Raw genomic sequence first — 13,724 nt, forward strand, 5'->3', positions numbered from 1 at the left:
GTTCTCATTCTCCGACTGTTCCATCACACCTGGCACAAATACTAGGCATTTCTGCACTTGAGTCCATCCAATAATCAGTCATCACAAGTATCACATCATTTAAACTTCTTCCTGCCAAGATTTCAAGTTCTCTAAGGGTAATAACCATGGTCACTCCAGGTGCTACATCCAGAATCTGAAAAGGTATTTGTAGTCATAACTAACTGCAAACAACCCAAAGAGCTATATCATCAGGTGAGCAGATAAACAATCTTTTATTTCCATTCAATTGAATACTGCTCAGTTTTTTTAAAAAGGGGAAATAAATTATTAACAACATGCTATCATGTGGATGAATCTGAAAAACATTATGCTTTATTATTTATAATAATATTACTTATTTTTCTAACAATCTAGAAAAAGTGAGATGAATCTATAGTGACAGAAAGCAGATAAGTGGGGGCCTAGGGCCAGGGTCAGGGGAATGGTAACAGAGGGATTCAAAGGAACTATTTGGAGGGACTGATGCTGAAGCTGAAGCTCCAGTATTTTGACCATCTGATGTGAACAGCCAACTCATTGGAAAAGTCCCTGGAGGGCAGAAGGAGAAGAGAACACCAGAGGATGAGATGGCTAGCTGGCATCACCAATGCAATGGACATGAATCTGGGCAAACTGTGGGAGATAGTGAGGGACAGGGAGGCCTGGCTCGCTGCAGTCCATGGGGTCGCCAAGAGTCAGACACAACTGAATGACTGAACAACAACAAATGTTCTGTGTCTTGATCATGGTGGTGGCTACATGAATGTATCTATTTGTCAAAACACATCAAACTCTACACTTCAAACGAAGGCATTTTATCCTATGTAAACAAGGCCTCAAAGTTGACTTCAAAAATTCTTTGTATATTCTAAGTCAACACAGACTCTGTTGGAAACATCACGGAACATACCTTTCTGAAATGGAGGTCTGTATGTGCCCTGTAAAGATAAAGCCCAGGAGGATGCCTATGGAGGCCTGTTCAGGCACTGGTCCCTACAACGTGGGTAAAGTCCTCTCTCCCAGACAGATGAGCTCCCAGGCTGACAGCACAGTAGCTTCAATGGTGAGTTAACCGACTTAAAGAGGACTTGCTTATCAATGGAAGCCCAGAAAGAGGGGGAGAGGAGGGCAAAAGAGGGCATGTGTTCAGGAAGAGAGGCCTGGATGTGGATGTTCAAAGGGCATCTTGTCCACCCTGGAGGGCCCTTGCAGAGGCCTCACCATGACCCAGAGGAAGAGTGAGTCCAGCCCCAGGCCCCTGCTCTGAATTCACATGCCCTGGACACCAGCCCGTTTATGGTCTGACTGCCAAAGGAGTGGAGTCCTGGAAAGGGGCATGGGCTCCCCACCCAAGAAAGGCACCCCTGTCTGCCCCAAGTGCTGGAGGGCCACAGCCCGGGTCACGCTGTCTCATGTGGCCTTTGGCTAGCCAGCCACAACCCCGCCTTCCTGCTGTCACTCAGGACACCCTCTGCAAGTTGAGTCTTGGTGAGGGGGCAGCTGGACAGGAGCAGAAAGCAGGGTTTCAGCCCTGGAGAGACCAGAGAGAAAGAGAGTGATCTCTGGGAAAAGCAGACTGAAGAGCAGAGAGGCCCGGGAGCCAGGGAGCCAGGAGACAAGAAGAGGAAGGAAGAGAGGCTTGGCTGAGGCCATGAGCTGCAGCAGAGATGAAAAGGGGAAGAGAGGCTGATAGAGGAAAGAGACTGCTAGGCAATCTAGGGTGGGGGACCCAGGGCCTGTTCATACACAGGGCTGCCAGGCCACCCTCCACCTCACGGAACCTCCGATGCTCCTCTTCCTCCCCACCGCTGCCCCCATCCTCCATCACCCACACTGTCAGCCCCTCCCTGACCCACCGGCCACAGCCCAGTGCCTGGACTCGGCTCCCTTCTCGCAGGCCAGGACTTACCTGCCTCTCCACGGGATGCTGCCAGAAGGAACCTCCTGCCGCCCACTCGCTGAACCCCGTGGAGGTGCTCAATCACGGAGAAGGGAACCCAGGCATGTTAAGTGTGTTCTGTCCTAGATGTGTTCACTGCAGCTCTCCCGGCAGCCCTCCGGGGAAGGCAGGCTGGCCTCCACTTGGCTGTCAGAGCACCAGGGGCTCAGAGGGTTGGCTTAGCTAACCCAAGTCCAAACAGCTGGTGAGGGGGCCAGTGGAGAGTGAAACCTCTTTCCAGTGTCTCCCTACGACTCCCAGGTGGACTTAACTACAGAGCCATTCAACTTGTTTCCTTGATTAAAATCCTTTATCGACCCCCCATTGCTTACAGCTGTGTTTTTCAGTGGTTTCTGTCCTTGCTGTTGCCATAGTCTATTATCTCAAAAATATATCTACACAGACACTCACCTGTCACCCAGAAAATGGTGGAGCTTACCGGATGTGCATGGGGGTGAGGCCAGCACCCTGCGTGCTCTCCTTGCTAACAGCTCCTCTTGAAGTCTCACCAGGGTACGTGTGTGCTCAGTCACTCAGTTGTGTCCAACTCTTGGCAACCCCACAGACTGCAGCCCATCAGGCTCCTCTGTCCATGGAATTTCCCAGGCAAGCATACTGCAGTGGGTTTCCCTTTCTTACTCCAGAGGATCTTCCCGATCCAGGGGATCGAACCAGCCTCTCTTGCACTGGCAGATCGATTCTTTACCACTGAGACACCTGGGAAGCCAAGTCTCACCAGTTTGTCCATTTAAAACTGAACTCCTGTTCTGAGCCTGGGTCTCTTCCCGTAATGACTGGTGGAACCACCACTCAGGGACCTGAGAGCCAGCTCCTTCCCATGTGCTCCCTCACCTCCAGGAGAATCAGCAAGCCTTCTCCATCTCTCTTGAGCCAGCCTCCTGCTCCCCATCTGCATGTGAACACCCAAGCGCTCAAGTCCAAGCAAGTATAGTCTCTTCCTGGAATGGTGGCACAGCCTCCTCACTTCTACTGTTGCTCCCCAAATGTCCAGCATGTTCCCCACACTGCAGCCAGGGTAAGCGAACACAAAATTCCCAGCCAGAGTACAAGGCCACCCTGATACAGGAACTTCCTGACATTTCAATGGCCTTGTCAGTCTCCTCTGCCCTCCATCAAATACGACCATATATTTCCTTCTTACTTCTATTTTTTTTATAACACTGAGATGAAACTATCAATCCAAAGGTAATCTGAGAATCAAAGAATGGGATGTGACCTGTTCTTGAGTTGTAGCATGACCATTGAGTTTCACTGGCCACGGAGCAGAGTTCATAGGGTCCTCTTCTCTTGCCTGCAGCTGTTACAGCAGTAACTTCTGTAAAATATTCAGAATTAATCACAAGGAATGTACACGTCCAAAGCACTCTTACGTTCCACTGACATGAAATAATAAATGTGGATATATGGACATCTGGTTGACAATATGATGTCCTAAGATCTAAAACAAATCTGATGATGTCATTAAATACCTATCTTTCTACTTTTACTTGTATTAGAACAAGATCCCTTTCAAAATCTATATTTATACATGGAGTTGGCCACATGGTCATATAAATCATGGGAAAATTTGGAGCAGATGGTATTGGGTGGCTGGAATTCTGTGAAGACTGCATTTTAATGGAAAAATGACACAGAGCAGACTTCCTATTGTCTCACAGATGTAGTAATACAGCTACTTGAAAGGAATGTTTATATTCTAGATGGGTTGACATTTAATCAACAAATGTGATTGCCTACTGTCTGGTCTTGGGGAAATCAGACATTGGGGTGTTCAGGCATTTCCAGGCCAGAGGGCAGTGAGCCACTGGGAGAAGGTTTTACAGTACCTTCTCTGTCCGTGTGTCCTGGGCTTTTCCTCCTCTTGCTGGCCAATGGAGATGTTCCAGGGCCTTTTCACTGTAGCCTTCCATGGTCCTGCAGCCTCAGAAACTTTTGTTTGAGAGGGAAGTGATACATGTAAGCTAAACCTGAAACTCCAAGTATAGAAAACAACTCTTTGTGTACATTTCAAAGGTTTTTTTTTTTAACTTCTCTGTTTTGCTCGTTTTTATTCTTTTGAGTCTGTTTCATCTGATGTTTATGTTTTGAACCTTGTTTGGAATAATTTTCAAGACATGATTTTCTAGGGTTACAACACGTCATTCTGAAGGCAAACGCCTGTGCTTCAAAGATAAAGTAGGTGGTGTTCTGCTTCATGTGGCCTCCGGCTTCTCTGTTTTTCTTCCTCCTTTTCATGCGACTGAGCGGAGCATCACAGAGCTGAATCCAGATTTTCTACTTTTCTGTAACTTGGAAAATGAATAGGTAAAGATACAGCATTCAGCATGGGAGGTCTGGTGTATAAACGGATTGGAAAATGATTTAAATAGTGATTCAGATTTTCTAACACAGGATAAGGTGGTTTGATTTTGCTGATCCCAAGTCAGGTTAGGTGTCTGAATAACCGCAGACACCATCCTCAGTTGGGCGACTATCTGTGATTTCAGGGGAGAGATGAGGTGGGTGGGCAGAAGAAGGAGGACTATACAAAGTGCCCCCACGGTGCACAGTGGGGTTTCAGGAATGGTGGCTGCTGAACAGGCCTCTCTCCTTGTGGGGCTGAGGCCCTAGAATTTGTGTTTTCACAGGAACACCCTGGGGTTGGAAGGGCAGCCACAGACCCAGCACCTGGCTTGCACCACCTGAGTAGCCTGGGCTCAGTCTTGCAGACTGAATGATAGACAATGAAGAATGACAAAAATGCCATGAATTGGAAAATCTTCTGACTGAGGTAATTAATTACAAGAATCACTGAAAACAGAGTATATATTATCAACCTCTTGTATACAGAGAGACTTGTGCATGTCTATTACGATTGAGGCCAAAACTAGACCTGGCTGCCCTTGTCATTTTATTGCCTCAAATATTTACTTAATGCTTACTACGTACTCAGCATTTATGCTCAGCAATTGTGTGACATCCCAACTAAGCAGATTTTCATGTCATTTTCATCAGCACAGTGTAGTATTTATAATATACTGCTAGATGCAACAAACTAGTTTGAATCACAAAAAGACACACAGACTGTTAAGACATACGAAATTACAATACGTTAGCTATAGCTCTTTGGATAATTGGATAATGGGCAATTTTTATGTTCATACAGCATTTAAAAAAAATAGGTACCACTACCCAGGATATGTCTAACTCAGGCTACCAGGAAAAAGTCCTCTCAACAATGAATCATCTACAACTAGCAAGAGCAGCATGTTATTTGTTGCCGTAATGACACAAATCTTTTTACTGAGTGGTCACTTACTGCATCTGCTACTGGAAGCTGGCTGATCTAGATTTCTACCTCTTAGGAAGTCTCTATGCTCAGATTCTCTCAGATCCTTGTTTCATAATTCCTTTTCAGTACACACTTCCTAGGCGGACAAGTAGGGTTCAAATCCCAGAGAAGTCATATGTCAGAGCCTAATTTGTTTTGACATATTGTATATGTAAGAAAACTGAATTGACGTCAGTTTCAAAGCCACAAAAACCAGACCTTCAACCAGAAAACTGCATCATGCTATTGCTTTTAATCTTTTCACTTGGGCCAAGTTTAGACAAGAGACATCCACTCCAGGTAATTCCAAAGGCACCGAGGCGTGCAGAGATACCTGCTGCTGGAACCCTGAGGACTCTGATGAGCAGCACTGGGGATGTGCTCTGGTGAGTGACGGCCAGGCACTGCTCCTTAGAAGTACTGACTGCACTAACTCAGTGTTTTTGGATTTCATAGAAAGGTCTCTATCTTACCATATTTGCAGAATTCACAAAGAAAAAAAAAAACAATAAAAATGAAATATTTGGTGATTTAAGGATGACCAAAGTTCATCTTACCATAGGGAAAAAGGTGTGTTCTTGTCCTAAATGAAATTTGATGTTGTTATGAGTCATGGATACACCCTTAAGTCACAAGACACTTTGGTAATTATCCATAGTCTGAGAAAGCCTGCCTCACTGTTGCTATAAAGTTCAAGACACAAAAGTGCATGAATATTATTTTTGCTATGCAGTCAACCAGTGGAAAATACCAGTTTTGAAAGTGGACCTGCCAAAGTGTACCTCTAAATCATGCTTTGATTATCTCAGCATAAGTTTCCTTAACATGTTTGCTAAACAGGGCGACACTGCCATGGATACTTTCCACTACCCTACAACACCCCTCACACATTCTGGCTCTTTCGAAGCAACCACGTACACCAATTGAACATGTTAGCATGTCATTTGTTCTCAGCATGGATGGGAAATCCAGAGAAAAAGCAACATAAAAATGTGATGAAGAGAGAGGAAACATAAAATAAGGACAATGAGAAGGGTGGAGAGCCACCGCTCGACTGAGAAAATGTCCTGGGGTGACTTTACCCATTAAGAGTTTAGCCGCCATGTTGAGTCTAATCAAAACTGCTTCCCGTGAGAGGGTACAGAACAGATGGATGAGCACACTTGACTGAGCGAGTGACAACAGGGGTGACAGGAGGAGAGCTGCGGCTCAGAGAGAAGATGGGAGATGGCCTTGTCTCTACTCACGGAGGAGGCAGCCACGTGCCAGCCACCACTTGCTGTCTCACGGTGCCACACGCAGAGGGCCTGTGCTCAGCTACCAGCTTCTCCGCACACCTGAGCTGTGTCAAATGGAAATGTCTGCCCTTCAGTCTCTTTGGAAACCCTGGCTGGGAAAGGACCATTCTGGATTCTGTGTTGGGCTCCTCAGAGAGGTCGACAGGCCTATCCATATCCATCCAGATACCTCCTGCTGGCCTGTGACAGAGATTAAGCAAGCACAGCCCAGGAAAGACAACTTTACTGTCGTTCTGCTGCCTGCATTCCCTCCTCAGTATTTCTGAATTCTGCCCACTTCTCTCCACCTGCATTAAAAACCCCAGAGTGTGTGGGAAGCGAAGCACTTTGGCTCAGAACCCTTTGGGGTAGGACACAGACATATGTACAGCAATAACCTTATTGAGAATTCTAGGAACTTCCATGATAGTCCAGGGGTTAAGAATGTGCCTTGCAATTCAGGCAGCACAGGTTTGATCCCTGGTCAGGGAACTAAGCCGACAGGCTGCAACGAGAGATCCTGTGTGCTGCAACTAAGACCTAACACGGACAGATGAATAAATATATATATTTTTAAAGAATTCTGATGTCCACTAACATTTGAGAACCACACAGCTGAACTTAAATTTCTGCCTTTAAGGCTCATATCATTTCCAAGCTTATTTTTCAGTGTGAATTTGTACCTTTTTGGGATAAGGAGGAAGATGGATATAGAATGAAACCCATGGTCTTCTTGAATCTCCTGTTTAAAGTCATTGGTATTTGGGCTGAATAAAGAGACTTATACATTATGCAGGATTGGGAGAGGAGTGTATTGCTAAAATTAGAGGGATTGTTTTATTCATTTATTTATTGGCCACATTATGTGGCATGAGGCATCTTAGTTCCCTGACCAGGGATCAAACTCAAGCACTCTGCATTGGGAGCATGGAGTCTCAACCACTGAACCACCAGGGAAGTCCCTGGATTAGAGTGATCATTTTAAATGAGGGAAGGACATTTCTCTCAGTGGCCTCTGGTGGAACTAATCCAACCCACTGCTTACACTTAGAGTCTGAAAAGACTTTTCACAGACTAGGGCATCAAGCAGTGGAAATCTAGGGCCTGCCAACTAGAATAAGATGGAAGTTATTCCCCTAACTTTGGGTTGAGACACTGAAAAGTTGTACCCCAAGAGTAGAGTGAAAGAAAAGGAGGTAAGTTTGTGTAGGGACTAGAGTGCATCAAAGTCTTGGATTGAGCTTTTTCGAGCTTATCCTGACTTGATGGGATGCTTAGGGATCTAGAAAAGGCAAAGAAAATTCCTCTCTGGAATTATAACCTCATCTCAGTACTCTAGCTCTACAAAAGATTTTGCAAATACCATGTCCAACACAAGATTAAAATTAACCAGAGCCACTCAAAGACAAGACAACATGAGAGAGAAACAATAGAAAAAATAGACCTGAAAAGGTTTTAGACATTAGAGTTACCACACAAACTTTAAGGTGACTCTTCTATGTACAAGCTTGAGAATTTTTGTCAGATAATTAAAATTTATTTTAAAAAAGACCCAAATGTAAGTTTTGGAAATGAAACATACAGTAACTGAAATCAATAACTTAATGAGTGGGTTTAACAGTAGATTAGATATAACTGAAGAGAAAACTGACAAAAAAGGTAAGAATGCTTTACTTAAACTATGATTTGTAGACCAGCAGCATTGACATAAGAGTGTGTGTTTTTTTTTCAAATACAAGCATACTTTGGAGATAGTGCAGGCTCAGTTTCAGACCACCATAATAAAGCAAGAGAGCAACTCAAATTTTTTGGTTCCTCATTGAATATAAAAGTTCTATTTATACTATTCTGTTGTCTATTAATAATGCAATAGAATTATGTCTAAAAAAACAATGTACATACTTTAGTTTAAACATACTTTATTGTTAAAAATTTTAAGCATCATCTGACAATGCCCCAAGCCTTCAATTTGTAAGAAAAGAAAAAAATGTAATATCTCTGAAGCATAATAAAGTGAAGTACAATAAAACAAGGCATGCCTGTAGACTTTTTATCTTGGAATAGTTTCAGATTTTAGAAAAGTTGCAATGGTAGTACATAGTTCTCATATAACCCACACCCAATTATTATTATATGATACGTTTATTGCAAGTAATGAGTTAATATTGGTATGTTCCCATTTTTTCCATTTAGTAATTAGTTTCTTAATGTGGATTTAATGAAGTTACGTAGCTGGATGGAAAGAACATGGGTTCTAGAATCAGATAGACTTGAATTTGACTCTGGGTTCTGCTCATTACCAGCATGATGATACATTTCTAATGACTAAAACCCATACTTTTATTCATCCTTCCTTAGTTTTTAAATATTGTCCTTTTAACATCTGGGAACTTTTAAAATATGTGGAATCTTAGCCCCCACTACAGATCTAGTTAATCAGAATCTATATTTTAAAACAATCCGTGGGTAATTTCAAAGACATTAAAATTTGAGAAGTGTTGATTAGAAAAACTTTCAGAAGGAAGCATAAACAAAAATAAATAAAAATATAGAAGACAGTATAGGAGGAAGAGTAAAGACAATGAATATAGATGATGAGATGCAAGTCTTGAATAAGTACAATTGTGGTCGCCAAAGGGGATTACAGAGAGAATGGAAGAGAAACAATATTTAAAGAAACCACAGCTAGGAGTTTTCTAAAACTGATAAAAGATATCAAGCCACAGATTCTAGAAGCTCTAGGAACCCAAAACTGGAATGAAAGAAAGTCCACACACAGATAAATCATAATAAGTCTGTTGAAAACCAAAGACAAAAACAAACAAAAACAGATTACCTTCAATGGAGTCCCTACTGAACTAACACTGACTTCTCAAGAGAAAGACTGGGAGCCAGAAGATTCTGGAATGATACCTCCAGAGGGCTGAAAAACATAACTACTAACCTAGAATTCTATACCCACAAAAAACGTTCTTTAGAAACTGTGACATGATAAAATTCAGACAAATAAAAAATGAGGTAAGTTTTTCTCCAACTACTTTGCACTAAAAGAAATATTAAAAAGTATCTTTCAGGTAGAAGGAAAATGATCCCAGATGGGAGTCTGGAGATGTGGAAAGAGACAACGAAAATGGAAAATATGTGAATAAATCGAAATTACTTTCCAGTGCACAAAATAATAATAATGCATTGTATGTTTAAAAGATATAAGCATTAAAATACAAACAACAGAGAGTGAAAGTATTAAATAAAACCAATAGTGTCCAGAAAGAAATATCAATTAAGACCGGATTTTGATGATATGTATTATAATCTCTACAATGAATAACTATTAAAAGAATGACTATAAATTATATAAAACTTTCAAGTTAATAGAGTGATAAATGCCATACATAAATAATTAGTCAAAAGGAAGGCCAGAATGGGGAGAAATAAATAGAATAGGCAAGGAAAATAGAAAACACTGAGTAAGATGGTAGATTTAATTCAAAATGTATCAATTTTTACATTAAGTGAATTGGTTGAGGTAGTGAATTGGTCTGCCTCCATTTGGGGATGTTTGCTGACAGTTCTTCAGTCTCTGCCTTCCCTCTTGCCCTCTGTTGTACATCAGAGAAGAAAAATATGGGTGCTCCCTCCTAAGGCGCCAGTGGGAGCTTCAAGCCACACAAGCCCTCTTGTTTGGGGACATCCCAGTACCAACACAATCTCCTAACTATAGTCCCCTTTCCTTGCTCTCAAGTCATTTCAGGCCTGCGTGGGAGGTCTCATCCGCTTTCCCAGGCAGTCAGCAATAAATCTTTCACATCCTCTTGATGTGTACGTATGTTGTCATTGGTCTCCACTTTCAAACCAAAATCTGGGTAGGGGTCTATCCTGCTTCTTCAGGGTGGTTAAAACAAGCTCTAATTAAAAGACCAAGATTACAAGACTTGATTAAAACTACAAACCCAAATACATACCATTTACAAGAGCTGAATCTAAAACAGAGGCATACCAGAAAGACTGAAAAGATTGAAAAAGATAATATGGAAGTCACTGAATATATTTGGTTTTTCCAAAGATAGACTGCAAAATAAAATGCATTACCGGCATCAAGAGAATACTTTTAAAAACACTTAGTTCGGAGGACAATGTAAGTATTCTAAAACTGTAGCCTCTAATAAAAGAGCCTCAAAACATCAGCACAAATCAAGCTTCAAACATGAAGAGAAACAGAAATGTGCAGTCATAGCGGAAACTATTGCACACCAATTTCAGTAACTGGAAGAACAAGGCGATAAAAAGCTGGTAGAAATACAGGAGAGGTAACAACATGAGCAAACTGACACAGTGGACATATTTCCTACACTTCACACTGCAAGATACATTTTTATTCTCTCAAGTGGTATTATATAGAGCTTTCTTTTTTATCAATCATTGAGCTGTATTGAAAGTTTTATTTATATTACTGCTTTTGTACTACTTTCCACAATACTTCAGAGGTTCTCCACCTAGGATCAAGACCCTTCACGGTGTCAGAAACCCAGCCTTGTTCTACTTTGCTGTTCCACTATACATATATTTCCACTTTGAAGGCTGCCTCAGTCCAAAGTGGCTGCTGAAAACTCCAGCTATTAGGATCACATTTCCAACACAGGAAGGAAAAGATGGATTTCATAACCTCCTTTTAAATACACTTTCTACAATTTGCAAGTACTATTTCTACTTATATCTCATTGGCCAGAACTTAGTTACTTTCACATCTAGCTCCACAGAAAGCTGGGAATAGAGTCTTTATTTTGGTTGGCCATGTACCTAGTGAAAAAAAATGGAAGATTTCATTGTTACACAGGGAAAATAATAATGATATCCAGATACTGAAATAGAGAGGGGAAAAAAAAGATTCACATTTTTATCTTATTTAATGGACATTTTCTCCAGCCTCAGCCTATTACCATCGAACAAAAAGACAGAATTTGCCCCCTAGGATCCCCTCTGTCTGTATTCCTTTGGTGTGGTATGAAGGGGGACAGCAGGGAGGAACAGGCAAGCAAGCAATTACTAAGTCAAGGGAGCTTTGCATCCATACCCTAAACATAGTAGGTTGACTAAATAGGCTGTGGAGGTCTGGCTTTGCAAGTTAAAGTGAGTGACTACACAGAAACTGAAGTCATTAATAAGTATAGCCTCTATTTCATGTAGGATATCCAAGTCTAAATCAAATGCAACTGTTGGAAGGCCAGATGTTATTCCCATTGCTACACTGCAGTGTTTTCCTGGAAGTGATCTCACCCTGATGGTAATGCTGTTGTCCAACTGTTCATACTATTTATATCTAGAAACCCAGCTTTCAGGTTTAAAATGCATCAAGCTGCAAACAGCTATTGCTTTGAATGCTGAGCCTGTTATCGAAAATTCAAGCAGAATCCTCAGGCAGTGAGGTGTTAACTTTGATGGCTGTCAGGAGGCAAAGTCTTATGTAACTTGTAAACACGTGGGTCTATCATCACTCATGGTTCTGGACAACACCGCCACATTAACTGATGTGGGGAATCAAAGTCTTTGCTGTCCTCTTCTATGAAGAAAAAAGTTAACTGTGATGAGTTATCTGCTATAGATTAGAAATTATATAACCTCAAAGCCAAAAAGGATATTTGGTAAGAACCATAAACAGAGTGCCAATCCTTAAAAGAATAAACAAATAAAAAACAGCTACCAGAAAAAAAGTGTGATGATAACCTTTGTCTGAAATATTTTCTTCTTTTTGTTTTTCTCTTTTTAAAATTTGAGGGTAAAGAAAGGCACTGTGAGAAAACAAGCTGTTTTTGAAGAATAGATTTTTTAAGGATAATGTTATCATTTCGGTTTTACCTATTCATCTCACAAAAACATGACTAGTATGATGAAGCAAAAATAATACAGTTATTAACACATCGATAGGTATACACATACAGCAGTTCATTCACATTATAAAAGAAATGGAACATTTAGATGGTTCCTATGCTGAGCAGCAGTATGAGGACAACTAATGCCTAAGACTGATAATCACGACAGCTCCCATTTCTGGGCAGGATACTTTCTACGGGCCGGGTCCTGTGCTAAGCGGTTAGTATGCTTTATCTTACCAAACAGAGGTCCTATAGTTATCCCCAGGTTCAGCAGACGAAAGCATGGTGCAGGAAGGCTATGTCACTGGCCCCAACCCACATGGCCCGTGAGGAGTGCAGCTGGGTCTTAAGCCCAGGTTGCCTACTCCAGACCTCATCCTTGTAGGCCTGGGATTAGATGAAACATGTTGTGTTATGGGTATAACAGTAGTTAGAGCTCAGCTGTCCCTGGTGGCTCAGCTGGGAAAGAATCCACCTGCAGTGCAGAGACCTCAGTTTGATTCCTAGGCGGGGAAGATCCCCTGGAGAAGGGATAGGCTACCCGCTCCGGTATTCATGGGCTTACCTGGTGGCTCAGATGGTAAAGCATCCGCCTGCAAAATGGGAGACTGGGTTCGATCCCTGGGTTGGGAAGATCCCCTGGAGGAGGGCATGGCAACCCACTGTAGTATTCTTGCCTGGAGAATCTCCATGGACAAAGGAGTCTGGTGGGCTACAGTCCATGGGGTTGCAAAGAGTCAGACACACACACTATGTTATGGTAACTTAGTCACGCACCTGGCATCTAATGAGCTGCCAATAAAGGTAAAATGTAGGATATTTACACAAAAACAGACTAAAGCAAGTTGCAACACACATACCTTATCACTTCCATATCACTGAAGGTGCCTGAGAAGACAGTTAAGGTAATGAAAGATAACATGGTCAAGGTTTCCTTTTTGGTTCTACCACTGCTTCACAGTTACCCCTGGGGAGCAGCCCTGGATCACTCCCCGAGAGGCTGTGTGGCTTTGGACTAATCACTTACCCTCTCTGGACTGACCTTCTTCTGACTGGAATGATTCCTAAACTTTCCCTTTGCTCTGAATTTCTACAATTTTAAGTCACCTCTAAGATTTTGCCTGTGAAAACCAGTCCGGGAGCCCAGGGAAGCTAAAAGCTTCCTTCACTGTGCAGAAAAGATTAACTGCCCTATTAAGAAAGAGAGCCAGGCACTGAAAGGATCAGCATTTTCCACAAAGGATCAACTCTTGTTTCGATGGCAACAGGCTGTGGTAGCAAAACTG

This window comes from Cervus canadensis, chromosome 4, assembly GCF_019320065.1.
Source record: "Cervus canadensis isolate Bull #8, Minnesota chromosome 4, ASM1932006v1, whole genome shotgun sequence".
In the NCBI taxonomy this organism is placed as follows: Eukaryota; Metazoa; Chordata; class Mammalia; order Artiodactyla; family Cervidae; genus Cervus; species Cervus canadensis.